The following is a 14,024-nucleotide window of genomic DNA, read 5'->3' as shown; positions in this document are numbered from 1 at the left end:
GTAGATCTTGTGAGGTTTTCCTGAGGGTGGCCCACTGACAGGCTTTCCTCCCCTGCCTGTATCTTTCTTTTTTGCACCGTGTTTATTTTTGGATAGAGAAATGTAATTAGAGCCACATTCTGGACAAAGAAACTTTTTACAGTTAACATGCATGAGAAAGAAGGAAGATCATGTTGTGGTGTGTTTGGTGCTACATTATAAGAATCCATTTTTTAATTTGAGTCTTCTGGAATGGAGTTATTGCCACAGAAACATAGGAATTGTCATAGCAATAAAGCCTAAAAAGCCTAAAAAAATAGAAAAATCTTCAGAACTATACCTTCTATGTCTTTTAAGGGGAAAAAAGCCAAAAAAGTCAACTGGCTTTCTAGAGCCAGTGGTACACAGGAAGAATCAATTGACATAAAGTTAGCAGTGGTTCTACTGACCTCCAGAACACAAGCAGTTGGTATTATGCTCTTTGGGAATAATACTGGGGCATTTAGTGAAAGCACTTCTTTTTGATAGAAATCTGTCACCAAAGAATCTGTCATCAAGGGGCCAGTCCTCTTCAATATCTTTATCGATGATCTGGATGAGGGGATTGAGTGCACCCTCAGTAAGTTTGCAGACGACACCAAGTTAGGTGCGTGTGTCGATCTGCTCGAGTGTAGGAAGGCTCTGCAGGAGGATCTGGATAGGCTGGACCGATGGGCTGAGGTCAACTGTATGAAGTTCAACAAGGCCAAGTGCCGGGTCCTGCACCTGGGTCACAACAACCCCAAGCAGCGCTACAGGCTGGGAGATGAGTGGCTGGAAAGCTGCCTGGCGGAGAAGGACCTGGGAGTATTGGTTGATAGTTGGCTGAATATGAGCCAGCAGTGTGCTCAGGTGGCCAAGAAGGCCAACAGCATCCTGGCTTGTATAAGAAGCAGTGTGGCCAGCAGGGCTAGGGAAGTGATTGTCCCCCTGTACTCGGCTCTGGTGAGGCCGCACCTCGAGTACTGTGTTCAGTTTTGGGCCCCTCGCTACAAGAAGGACATGGAGGTGCTCGAGAGAGTCCAGAGAAGGGCGATGAAGCTGGTGAGGGGTCTGGAGAACAAGTCTTACCAGGAGCGGCTGAGGGAGCTGGGATTGTTCAGCCTGGAGAAGAGGAGGCTCAGGGGCGACGTTATCGCTCTCTATAGGTACCTTAAAGGAGGCTGTAGCGAGGTGGGGGTTGGTCTGTTCTCCCACGTGCCTGGTGACAGGACGAGGGGGAATGGGCTAAAGTTGCGCCAGGGGAGGTTTAGGTTGGATATTAGGAAGAACTTCTTTATGGAAAGGGTTGTTAGGCGTTGGAATGGGCTGCCCAGGGAAGTGGTTGAGTCACCATCCCTGGAGGTCTTTAAGAGACGTTTAGATGTAGAGCTTAGTGATATGGTTTAGTGGAGGACTTGTTAGTATTAGGTAAGAGGTTGGACTGGGTGATCTTGGAGGTCTCTTCCAACCTAGACGATTCTGTGATTCTGTGAAGAAGGAAGTGATAAACTGCTATCTTTTTTTATTCCTACAATGTCAGTTTGAAAATATGACGCTATCACTACATACAATCCTGTTAATTCAGTTAAATCCTGAAAGGACTGTCAGACCCAAAAGGCAAAGCTCTGGCCTTGTGAAAATCAGTGACAAAAACACCAGTTGATTTTAAAAGATGCCAAAATTGCATCAGAGTATTTTTTCTTTTACTCCAGAAAATAAGAATATGATTTATCATACCAATCCTACTGTTCAGACAGTCATGATCTACATCACTGGGATACCTTTAGTGTTTTGGCTTTTATTTTGAATGCAAATACTAAGTGATACAGGAATATGGTACTTTGAAGTGCTGATGGCTTTCTGTTAATGGCTTGGGAATACGGCTAGCACAGCTGCCTCCATATTGCTTGTGAAATAAATTCCTGTTCTGTTTACTTTGCAAAACTTGGTGACAGAGTATTAGTAATAACTTCTGAAATTCTTTCATTTGAAGTCATCTTTCTAAAAATTACGGAATCACTTCAGGAAAGATCAACATAGCTAGTGCATTAACTGTCCCAATTGAAACATCTGGACTCTAAAACTATAGGTTCAGAACTCTCAGCAAAATTCATCAGGTATATCTGCTTAATATTGACATGACCAACTTCATAGCATTTTTCTTAAGAGGGATTTGGACCGGAGCCCAAAGTTTCCCTCCTTGATGATAATCTACACCTCACTGTGACGTTACTTTTCTGCTCAAACACACACATATATACAGCATATACACGGTCTCGCTTGTGTTTTTCATCATTACAGCTGCAGTAGGCACAATGTTGGACAAAGCAGGGAGAGCACTAGCAGCTGGAGAAAGCTTTACTACAGACACTTTAAGGAGTGAAGTGCTATGTCTCCCCTGGAAGTGAGATTAAACTAGAATGATAAAGCAACTTTCTGTGTTCCATTTGTGGAGACTGCACTTGCTAGTGAATCCACTCCAGCACCGAAAAAAAAAAAAAAGGAAAACCTGTAGGTCCCCATCTTTGGGACCCCAAAATATTGTTTAACCAATGTGGAATGCTCTGATGAAAGATTGTCTTGTAAATGAAAGAATGCCATAAAAATTGTAGTTGTGCTTACTGATCGCAATGTAATTAAGTGATTAACATCCACTGAAAGGTGAATGTCTGGTTGGTATCAGGATTCCTTTAATAACATATGGACAAGGAAGCTTAGTGATTCACAGACCATGCCCAGAGCGACTGTAGCACCCATGGCTACACAAAAGTTGGTAACTGATTCTCAGGAAGAAAGGACAAGTTCTTTAAAATTAAAAATTGTGTTAAAAAAAGAGAGGGAAGGAAGGAACAAAGAAAATATAGTATCCCATTGTCCTAGCATGAAAATATCTTTGAACAACTACTACAGCAGCTGATTCAAACTGAGGTTTATAGAGACAGTGTGCTCATTCATGAGAAGCCTTACTTTACTTGGTGCTCCAAATTAAGATTTCCAGGCATCCCATTTAATCTTCTAATCCAATAATCCTAAAATCCAGCAATTAAAGAATGTTTTGACAAAGCAACCTGAGGCTTATTCCTCTAATTATGCTGCACATTTTAAGCTCACTGACTTCAAATACATAGGTTTCCCCTGTAAAACATATACACAATGCACCTGAATTTACTAGATTAAGAGACACTTCTGCAGAATGCAGCCTATTAACAGCTTGGACAGAGCTGAAACAAGATCAAGACATTAATATCTGAGATCAACTACTATTTTAAAAAAATACTATTTAAAAAATAGTATTTAATAAACAGCTTCTAGAAATCCTTCTCATTCTGTCATGTGGGTTGGATTTCTCTTTAAGCTCTGGTGTTTTACATCAAAAAGTGTTGAGTCTGATCATTGAGAATGAGAGACATGAAATACTGTTCAGGTAGAGAAGCCATGGAGAGACTGGAAAATTCAGTGATGCAGAGAATTTATATTATGTGTTGGTTAACTGAAGATAGTAACAAAAATACTTCTACATGTTCTTCCTGTGCTAGAATTATGCTTTGTCAAGCCCAGTTAACACTCTTTCCTGCTCCGTTCCTAGACATTAATCATTCCTTCCTTTATTGAGCTTGTTTTTTGATTTGGTAGCAGGTATGGCCACTAACAGAGATCTGACTAAATCCAGACAATCTCTCTGTCGTAAAGGACCTGAGACACTTTCCCGAGACACTAGTTTGACAGCTTGCCCCTTGCAGTCTTGCCACTATACACAAGAATCTGCACTGCTGGAACCAACCTAGACAGACCAACTTCCCACGCTGGACTCACTCTCCAGAAGGAAGTCCCAGTGACTAAGACCTACACCAAGTTCTTCCTTGTGTTCCACTCCATGTTCTGATTGTCAGTCTGCTTTGCTTGTCTGATTGTAACGGTTCTGTGGGAGGATCTTTAAATCTGCAAAAACAATTCCCTGAAACAAACTGACGAACAAATTAGGAACTTGACTACTAATATCTGAAATGGCTGGTAGATGTTACTGGAGATGTTACAGAAATACTGGCTGCATTTCTGGCACCATACCAAAAAAAAGTAGAATGAGGAAAAGGTGGGGAGGAGCTTACCAGGCATCAAATGATAACCCAAATTCTTTTCTTTTCCTCAGCTGAAGATGCAGTTGGATGAAGATGGAAAGACTGGTAAATGACTGGGAATAGAATTACACAGCAGGCCTGAGGTAAGCTAAAGAACTGCTGAACTTGTAGAGAGGAATGCAAAAGGATTTGCACTACTTGGTAACGTATGAAAAAAAATTGGAATGTAACGGTTTGCCCCAGTAGCTGAAATAGAAACTAAAGGATGCATTGAACCTGTTGTAGCAGAAAATGTATAGCAAAAATGTATAGGAATATTTATATGATATAATGTATAGGAATACAAATGTTAAGGAATACAAAAAGTAAATTGTAATCTCTAAGCAGCAAAGGCCCTGTAAATGATGTTCTGGGTGCCTAAAGTGGGTTCAAAGGGTACACATTTCCAGCAGGCCTTGAGATGCCTTTTCAGAATTCTAAATCAGACTTGGGTTAAACATAAAGCCTGCACTATTGCAGTCTGATGCAGCATGTCTCTGGCAAACTACTTGTTTGCTAGTGAAACAAATTACAATATTTTCTTTGTGAGCTCTGTTGACCTTCAACCTAGTAAGAAGATAAAATGTTAAAAAGCACAGAAATAGACAAGAGCATTTTTTACAAGTGGAACCTTCATAATAGCAAGACTATGTCTGTGTGATAGGAGGACTTGGGTTGTTTGCTGTTTGTTTTGGGGATTTAAGAGGGTAATGAACAAAGCGACTGCAGGAGACAAAGATATGCAGCTTTTTTGTTGTCCCAACAATCTAGGGGAATTGAATCCACTGGAGCGCCTGGACTTCATTCTTATAATCCTTTCATTAACCCTTGCATTCAATGAACCCTCAATTTTCCACTGGATGTGAATTGCATTTTGCTTGTGTCTGCATCCACACTTTTCTTTCAATTTATTGTTGTGTAGGTTCTTTGTAGTTTTTCTTTCCTTTCAGATACACCTTTTTATTATCAGGCCATGTCCAGTTTTTCCAAGGTTGACAGCATTACTATTAAGAAATGCAGAGTAAAGTGATATTATTCAAGTGACCACGCTGAGTCTTTCCTCTTTTCCTGATGGTCTCCCATAACTTCTCTGACTTGTGATTTTTGTGTGCTTATTTTATACACACATTTTGCAATTCTTTACTCAGAAGCTAGGGGGTTAATTATTTTGTATTATATACATATTGTACAGGCTGAGAGGAAAGCCAAAGATCAGCAATGTTACTCTTGGGTAAACACATTTACCGGTATCAAACACTCCTCATTCTAAAAAGGTGTTGCTATGCACCTGCTGTTTTAATTCGTACTACCTTATTAAAATCAAAACAAAGTGTCAGTTCTGGAAACAGCTAGACCCAGGGAAGACAATGACTATGTTCCACTCAATGCCAAAACAGTCTGCTGGGACCAAATCCCTTCCTGTGAGGCACTGAAATGGACTCTTTCTGCCCATATTTACTCAGAGAGAACTTTGTGTAAATTGGTAGTGCTTCAAATGTTCTGTCTGCCAATAGGAGAATCATACATTTTGTTACCTGTAAGGTGGGGGGATACAGTTCACTGACTGGACACTTTACAGAGCGAAAAGGAATTATTCCAGGAGGTACACACAGCACCTGTTTTAATTTCATGTTGCAGTGCTGCTGATATCCTGTTCTGTGTCCCAGAATATGAGATAGCAATATGTATTACTTCAGCTTGGAAAAGATGAAAAAGAAAACATTGCTTATCAATAAACATAGACCAAACTGTTCCTCAAAAATCAGGTGACCTGAAACTTTGTTGTAGCAACTCTAAGTCTTTGGAAAAAAAGTGTGCATTAATTTTCATAATTTGAACAGCATGTAAATAGAGATTTTTGAAGGTTTAAGATGGACAAATATTTTTCAAGTACAAGTCCATCAGATGCTTAATTGCAATGAAGAAAAAAGAATGAAATATAAATGTCAAAGTACATACAGAAGAATACTCCAGGAATATCTGCAACTATTTAAAGAAGGAACTGAAGAGATCAGACCTGCTTTCCAAGTCTAGAAATTCTTTAGTACACAGATGGTCTAGAATTCAGTGGGAACAAAAGTATCACATCATAAGTCAGTTGTTTAACATACTCTGTGTTTATATAAACTATGGGTAGACATAGCATTACTGTAATGTCATGGTTGAGAAATCAGGCACTCAGAGGTCAGAAAATGCAGCACAGGTCAACCCACAATCATAATTCTTCCTTTTTTTTGCTTGTGCATGAAAATATGAGATTGGATGTCCCACTGACTTATGTCAGGGCCCTGAGTGCACTAACAGGACATGATGGCCTTGACCAGACTGAGGCCTCCACCTCACCCATGGCCTCAGGGGCTTCATTTAAGCTCAGCCTTTGGCTTTCAGTCCCTGCTTGAGCTATGCTGTAGGTGTGCTTGGTATCTGGATTTCTGATTAGCCCTTGCTGCTACTCCTGAACCTTCCCTGCTCTGTTGCTGTGGGACAGGGCCCTATCTGGTGAGGCTTCTGCTGTGCTGGCTAGTGTCATGTTTGGCTTCTTATGCAGGTACCATCCCTCACTGTACCCTGACAACTTGTGCTTTATGTTACCGTTAATGCTTCTAAAGAGTGAGAGTGTGACTTTCCTGCAAAGTCCTACCTTCCCCAGAAAGACTTGAAGGCTAAGCCTGGATTCAGACTTTGCAGGTATGGTTCACCAGTAAAGGGACGAAAAGCAATTATTAAAATAACTACTGCAATAGGATGATAATGTAATGATATTGATGAATTGTACGTTTAAAAAACATATTTAAGAAAATGTAATTTTTCAAAATCTTGAAGAATATTTAAGAGTTAAAATTTGTATAAGATCTTACAAAAACATTTTTACTGGCTTCCCAAAATTTGGCTTTCTCTTTAATATTTGTTTTCAAGAATTTCTAGCCTTCAGTTATGAAACCTGAAATTCTTTTTAGCAAAAAGACAAATTAATAATTTGGTGATTATAAACTTGTGTCAGAAACACGCAAGCGCTCCATCTCTGCTATTATTTTTTTTTCTAAGTCCAGCAGTTTAATAGAAAAGTGTTTTAAAAGACAGGAGGTAAAAATTTTGGCATCTTTGAATTCAGTGGCTCCTGGTGATTTCAGGTGGGCAAGACCTTACCCAATAGCTAAAAAAAAAAGATCATTCTGCCAAATGAAATGTTTCCAGAGGAGGAAGGGGGGGAAAAAAAGTAGGAGATGTCTCCTGGCAAGAATTACAATGCACAAGAGAACCTAACTGACAGAAGAGATACTGCTCAAAAACATTCTCATGGACAAAATATGTGCTTACTTTGCACAGCCAAGGAAACTTCAAGTATTTGAGAAAGAGGGGGGAGTAGGGGTAAAGCCTTAACCTGTTATGTGTTAGCGAGGTATAGCTAGAAAGTAACAATCAGTGGCTCTGGGATCAGCAGCGTGAAAGCTCAGGTCAGTACCTAAGCAGTCTTTACTCTGTTAAAGTTCATTTGCCAGTTCCAAGATGAAATTGTAAAGACTTTGTCAGAGCTGGAAAAATCTGAAATCAAAAAGAGACTGAGGGGAAGAAAAAAAAAAAGCATCAAAAGAAAAAAATAATGGTCTTTTGAAGTTTTATATTTTAGGAAAGGGCTGGATTTGTGCCTTTAAAGCAAACCTTCCTGACACTACAAATCCAAAAAACTCACTGTGGCCAAAAGCCACGTTGCATGTACTTATATTTGAGAGGAAGGGGGAGGGAGATCAGTTCACAAGCAGGAAATGGCTTCCAGGTGTCTTCTCTACGCCGGCACACAACTTGATCAGTACAATCCAGTGATGCCAGGCTCAATACTCCTAGCTATATTGCCCTTTCTCAGGGATTTAGTCTATCTGTGCATTATCACTGCCCTTCTCCTCATGACAAAGCGTAACTCTGGCACTGGAGCTGTGCTTGAACTGCTTGCAGGCTACAGGTGACTGACAAAGTTACAGGTAGGCTTTCACCATCGAGTATGAGCATGTGGAAATAAGTGGGGTACAAATACATATGGCTACGTCTGTATATGCACTCATACCCTTGTGCATAGAAGTTGAAAACACATCTATTTCTGGAGCTGGACAACAAAATCAGGCACTCTCCTTCTTGTGTTGTAGAAGGAAGGAAGTAATTGTATGTGGCACTCTTTCCCTCTCAGCACTCTGTACAGCTTGTGAAGGTGGAGAAAAAGATCTGTTTCATTTATTCTATTCCAATGTCTCATCTGTCCATTGCCTCCCCACCCCCTTCTCTAGTAGAAGAAATACTTTCTTGTTGGATATTATGCTTTCATTGTGCAGATATTGTAAAAAGAGTTTTCTGAAACCTCATTCCAGCTTGTTAGTTAAGAATGTAACAAAAAGTAATGAGTTTATGTATCTGACACAGAAGAAGTTAGTTTTAAGGTGTACTCTTTAACATTTTGTTTTGACCTTTTCCTCGTGGAAAAGTTTGATTTTGTAGTATTAAACAGGCAGAAAAGTGCTGCTCTCCATTCTACAACGTTATTTACATTAGAGACATATATGAGACTATGTTATGATGCAGTAAAATATCCTTTTATTTGAAGTCGTAGTCCGTGTTGGCTAACTTTTCCGTCTTTCAGTTAACCAGAATCAATTAAATATTAATCACAGACCATGACATGGGGGGGAGGGGAAGGGGGGAAGAATCCAAAAAAAAAGTTTGGTTTTTTTTTTTATTGAATATAAGGCGCTTCCAACCAGAGAGCATTTATTTGGCTGCAGAAGCAATGAATAGCTGCATTCTCAGTGCTGATGAAAGCTTCTCCATTGTTGTCTCAAGAGATATTGTTTTCACTGTGTTCTCTAGAGGATCATTCTAAACAAAATCCTTACAGTCTGCATTCAAGTATAAAAGTTTTAGTGACTATTTTATTTTTAAAGTTGGATGAAAGTATTGCAGTTCCTTAGCTTGGAAAAGGATATAGAGAATGATAGCTCAAAGACATTCTCATGGACAAAACGTGTCCATGACACAACAGCAGCTTCCCAGCATAAAAGAAGGATTAATAGAGCAGCAAGAAGTTAAACTTTTTTTTTTTGAATATTTGCATGTTAAAAAAAAAAGTCCGAGAAAAAAGTAATCTGAATAACAGGAATTGGCAACATATTTTCATGTCATTGCAAAAAGCATTATACCAGCCAGCACCCTTCCTACTCAGACAATGTCTGTAAGTTGTGGAATGTCAAACGTAACAAGCCTGTATTGTGCAATTTATTAACATTTAATGTGGCAGATCTGTAAGGAGTCAATCAACAAATTTCTCTTCTGTCATTGTGTTTTCTGACAGTAACAAACATGCTGATGCTACAATGCTCCTACATCATGTTCTGTGTCTTTGTATGCCAGCACTGTATATTCAGTTGCTGTTGATTTTATGAAGCTCTGAGACATTTCCACATGGGAGCAGGGTCACATTTCTGTTTTTATTGTTTCACTATAGCTTTTAGTGCTGTAACTTACGGTCTTTACTTCTCAGTTCATGAGACACCCTGAGAAGCTTGAAGCTGTAGCCTACCAATTCTGTTGTCAAAACAGGAAAATCGGCTGACAAGAGTTATCTCTCTGAGTATCTAGTTACATTACCCACTTTTTGTCCAACTGTTTAGCCTCTTCCCAGATCTGACTGTTTCAAAATTAACCATACTACTCCTGCACCATATGTTCAGATGCTCCAAGGGAGAACAGAGTTGTTTTTCAATTGGCTCACTGTCTTTTAATGAGGCAGGGGACTTGTGACCTCTGTGCGTGGTGGCTGATAAATGGTAAGATGTACCCACACATACTCGCAGAAAACCTGCAAACACAAATAAATTGTGGATAATCTCTAGCATCTACTAGGGAAAAGCAATCTTGTGTGCAAACACTTAATCAAAAAGCTAATGCCTAATAGTATGTGATTTTAAACTGCCCATGCACAAGTCTGTCAACATTTATTTCCAGGTTCTCTGATCCTCTTTATTAGTTTCCTGTCTTGCTTTCATTTTAACCAAGTCACAGAAAGTTGTTGTTTTTGTATATTTGTTTTTAACCTTTTGTTAATAAATAACCATTTTTCCTCTTCAAATCTGTTCGAATTTCTTAAGAATTTGAAAAGGTTAAAAATGTTGTTCATGCTACTGAAGGAAAAACGTGTGCTTAAACAAAAAGTGTTATGTAACTTATATAGAACAATATCACATGCTAGACCATTATGTTAGGATCTGATCAGATAAATGAGCTTTGCCTTCATTAAAAGCTCTAATCTTGATTATAGTCAGGGCAGCCTTTAAATGACAACTCCAGAGTTTTCCTCTAAAGGATCTTTTATGTTCTGGTCTGGAATTTTTCAAATAACTAAGAGGTTTTGTTTTGTTTTGCTTTTTTTGGGGGGAAACAAAAGCAAAATTTTCTTCCTGACCATTTTTTTAAAATAATGGGGTGATCATGGAAAAACTTCCCCTTGGCTCTCAGCTGCGAGTTATAAATACCCACCAGCCAAATCCTAGTCTGCATTTATTTCTATTTTCTTTTTCCAAGATCTCCTTTCTGGAGATGTGTTTGAGCCTTAGATCTCTTGCCTGTATTGTTACAGAACTGATGAAAGTCTGAGATCTCAATCAAAGGCTTAACAAAACAATAATCCTCTATTGCCCTAATTCTTCTCAGAAACATCTCTCTCTGACAAGAACAGTCCTTAAGCTTTTACATCTTTTTCTGCTTAAAATTACTTTCCTAATTAGAAAGAATTGTTTCCTTACCAAGTCTTTGTGCCTGAAGAGCACTGTATTTATTGGAAAGCATGTCTCAGCTCTTTAGCCTCCCTCTCCCCCAATATTGTGACAGTGATAACACTTCACATCCCTCAAAAATTCCAACTTCCTTTTTTAATACGCAGAAGAATTCAGTAACATTCTTTACAATCAGCCTAATTCCATTTGTAGCAATAATCAGAAAGAGGAAGAATCACACAGATTTCATGCTTAAGGTAGTCACTTTCAAGGAAAACATATGTAAAAATAATTATCTTTTTCAGATATATACACTTTATAGACCTCTATACTTTGACACTTTAGGACATTATTTAATGGGAATTAGAATCAGAATGTCTGCACACAGTATAGGTAGAATTAGTTGAGTATTACACATTAAGTAGGGAACGTAAAACAGATTGCCATACCAGAGGATTTGTTTACTTTTTTCCAGCTCAGCAGCTGTTCATCCTTACAGGTGATGAGGCCCCATTTCAAGAAGTTGCTTGTGCAGGAATAGTACTAGTAGCTTCAAGTGTCTAAGTAATCCTGCACATCCTGAGTTGGACACAAGCTCAGATGCCAGCCTGACTAGGCTTCAGTCATAATAAATTTACCTGCCAGCAAATTTTACTATGCTAACTGACATCGACTACACCCATGGAAGAAGCTCCTGACAAGCTGCAACAAGATTTAGGAAGGTTCTGAAAAACTTAGTCATAGGGCATAAATAAATCATTGTGTGCTATTAAAGAAGATGAATTTGAGTCTAGCTCAGTACCAAATAATTCACACTGAAATGAGATGACTCTATTAACTGGTGCAGATTTGAATAGCATCTGAATGAAATTTGTTAGTGCCTTTACAATGAAGTCTGCAATGTGAAGATGTGATGATGGCCATGGTTTATATGACTAAGTGGTTGTTATACCAACCTAGCCAGCAGGCATGACTGCACCTGATTTAACTGCCTTTCTTCAGAAGTGAACAGAAACATCTGTTCAAACAGCTGAAGGTCTTTTCCTATCCCTGTGACTACCATTGCTTTAATCTGAGAAGAGTGGTTGAAGCTGGAGTAATGATATCTTCTGCACTTACCAGTAACCCAGCGTAGAGATGCTACCAGTGACATGTGACAGGGTCTTCAATTCATCTCCACTGGAAATGGACCGTTTTTCCTCATTCAAATTCCTATCTCAGTAAGGATACTGCAATCACAGGAAAAGTCCAGAAGTTAAGAGTGATTAAAGACAAAATGGAGAGGCTTTCATGCAACAGATGTGTGAAACCTGGTGCTACTGAGCTGAGACTGTAAGTAACAAAGATCATGAGGTTGCGTAAAGCAATGAATAGCATTATAAATATATTAGCATTGTCCTACTGAAAAAGAAGACAGCATATAGTAAAAAAGGATTGGATAAAAAAAATAAAGTTTTACAAGATATCTCTTTCACTCATCTGGGTAACTAAATGCAACAGTATATTAATCTAGTGAGATTAAAATATAGCAAAATAATTAAATGAATTACAATATCTTCTTATATTTGCTTGGCCAAATATCTTTCTCTCAAGAAAAAAATGTTGATTATTAGTTGGGAATATAAAGAAAGTCTTTATGTACTCTGGGCATGAATTGTATTTTTAATTTGAGGGAAGACAAATGTTCTGGGAAGTAATCTCTTTATTCTGAGATTACTTACTCTTTATAGTGAGGTAGTCCTAAGATTGCTTCTGAAAACCTCTGAATGTGTGGATTTACGTTTTTGGAATTCTAAGTTTTGTTTTTGTGACAGATGCTACTTACACCTTTCTTTTGACACCAGAAGATGAATGTAGAATAAGCTATTTCTATTTGCTTTGCTATTGCTCACAGTTCTACATAGAAGTTTTATATTTCTGACTAAAATAAAGTTTTGTATACATCATTAATGGTGAACACCATTGTCTGTGCTCTAAGATATTTTAAATGAAGGGTTACCCTGTAACAGCTTATATAGTTTGGTAGGTATGCTATTGGAATACAACAGAAAGTGAAGGAAGGTTTCTTTTTTCTCAAAGTCTCAGTCTGCTAGAGGCCATTTGTTGTTCTAATGAAGATAGCAGATTGAGAAGAGAAACTTGTGCATCTGGGCAAGTGATAAGATCAGAACAGAGAAGTGCTGAACTGACCTGAAACCTAACAAAATCTACGAAACGGATCTGATCTTTCTGAAGAGCCAGTGCAGACCGGCAGAAATGACAGAGTAGAGAGGCCATGGAGAAAACTCCAAGTGCGAAGTGATTGCATCAGCAGCAGTCATGGCAATGGGAAAACTCTCTGGATTGACAACAAATAAGCTGATCAGGGAAAATAAACTCAACAGCTTTACAGGTCCATATGAAAACTTGGAGGAAGCTGAAATGCACAGCAAAGCCAGCTGGCTGTTCCTGAGGGTGGGCCCACTGCCAGACAGCTGTGACAGGAGGGAGCCAGCCCCAGTAGCCACCCCTAGATGACCTGGGCTACCCTGGGATTGACTGATATTCTTTATTGGTAAGGGAGAAGTTGAATACACTTTGTGCAAATAGCCGCGGACTCTGTTATTCATTATCTAAAGATATTTAGACAGTCAGTGTCCCACAGTCTATTGTTTGTATTCCAAAACAATCAATAGTAGAAAAACCTCTCTGTAAGAGCACAAGAAGAGGTGTAATTCATTTTTTTCCTCCTCGAGAAAAGTTGGAAGGGGAACTCTGAGCAAGAGCTTTGAGACAGCTTACCAAAAAGAATCTTAGATCCTCTTTGCTGCTAATTTAGAAATTGAGGTTTTGAGCCTCTGCTGTGATGACTTTTTTTTTTAATTTTCTAATGTGATTGATTGTTTATTTTCTAAATAAATAATGCCTCCTTTAATACTCTAGTTTCACATATGTAAAACTGTATGCCTGGATCTGGCTGGTCGTAATTTAAGGACATGTTTTAAAGGCAGGCTAACATTCTGATCACAAAAGAAAGCTGTCAGAGGCACTGCATGAAAAGTACAGGTTAGAAAATTTGCAAAAGTAGATATTTGTCTTTCTTCAAAGATTAGGGATATCTCTTTAGTGAAGTGTTAGAAGACACACAAATGTGTAGACACTGCCAGGTGCCCCT

General features: G+C 38.7%; 1 long non-coding RNA gene across 5 annotated transcripts in view; it reads right to left on the bottom strand.

Moving 5' to 3' along the window:
- LOC106033697 (uncharacterized) overlaps window positions 1-14,024 on the bottom strand; it is a 33,754-nt gene that overhangs the window by 8,747 nt on the left and 10,983 nt on the right. For 2 of the 5 annotated variants that reach the window (XR_007161923.2, XR_001205485.3), the window contains exons 4-5: window positions 11,990-12,099; window positions 8,664-9,957 (exon numbers count right to left, since the gene is read on the bottom strand). This is a non-coding gene — a long non-coding RNA (uncharacterized lncRNA). Of the gene's footprint in view, window positions 1-8,663; window positions 9,958-11,989; window positions 12,100-14,024 lie in introns of those variants that run through there. The other 3 variants (XR_010834328.1, XR_010834327.1, XR_001205484.3) reach the window with 2 other exon arrangements.

The sequence above is a fragment of the Anser cygnoides genome, chromosome 11, assembly GCF_040182565.1.
Source record: "Anser cygnoides isolate HZ-2024a breed goose chromosome 11, Taihu_goose_T2T_genome, whole genome shotgun sequence".
Taxonomy (NCBI): Eukaryota; Metazoa; Chordata; class Aves; order Anseriformes; family Anatidae; genus Anser; species Anser cygnoides.
The sequence above is the reverse complement of the archived record's forward strand: the minus strand, read 5'-3'. Positions and strand labels throughout refer to the sequence as shown.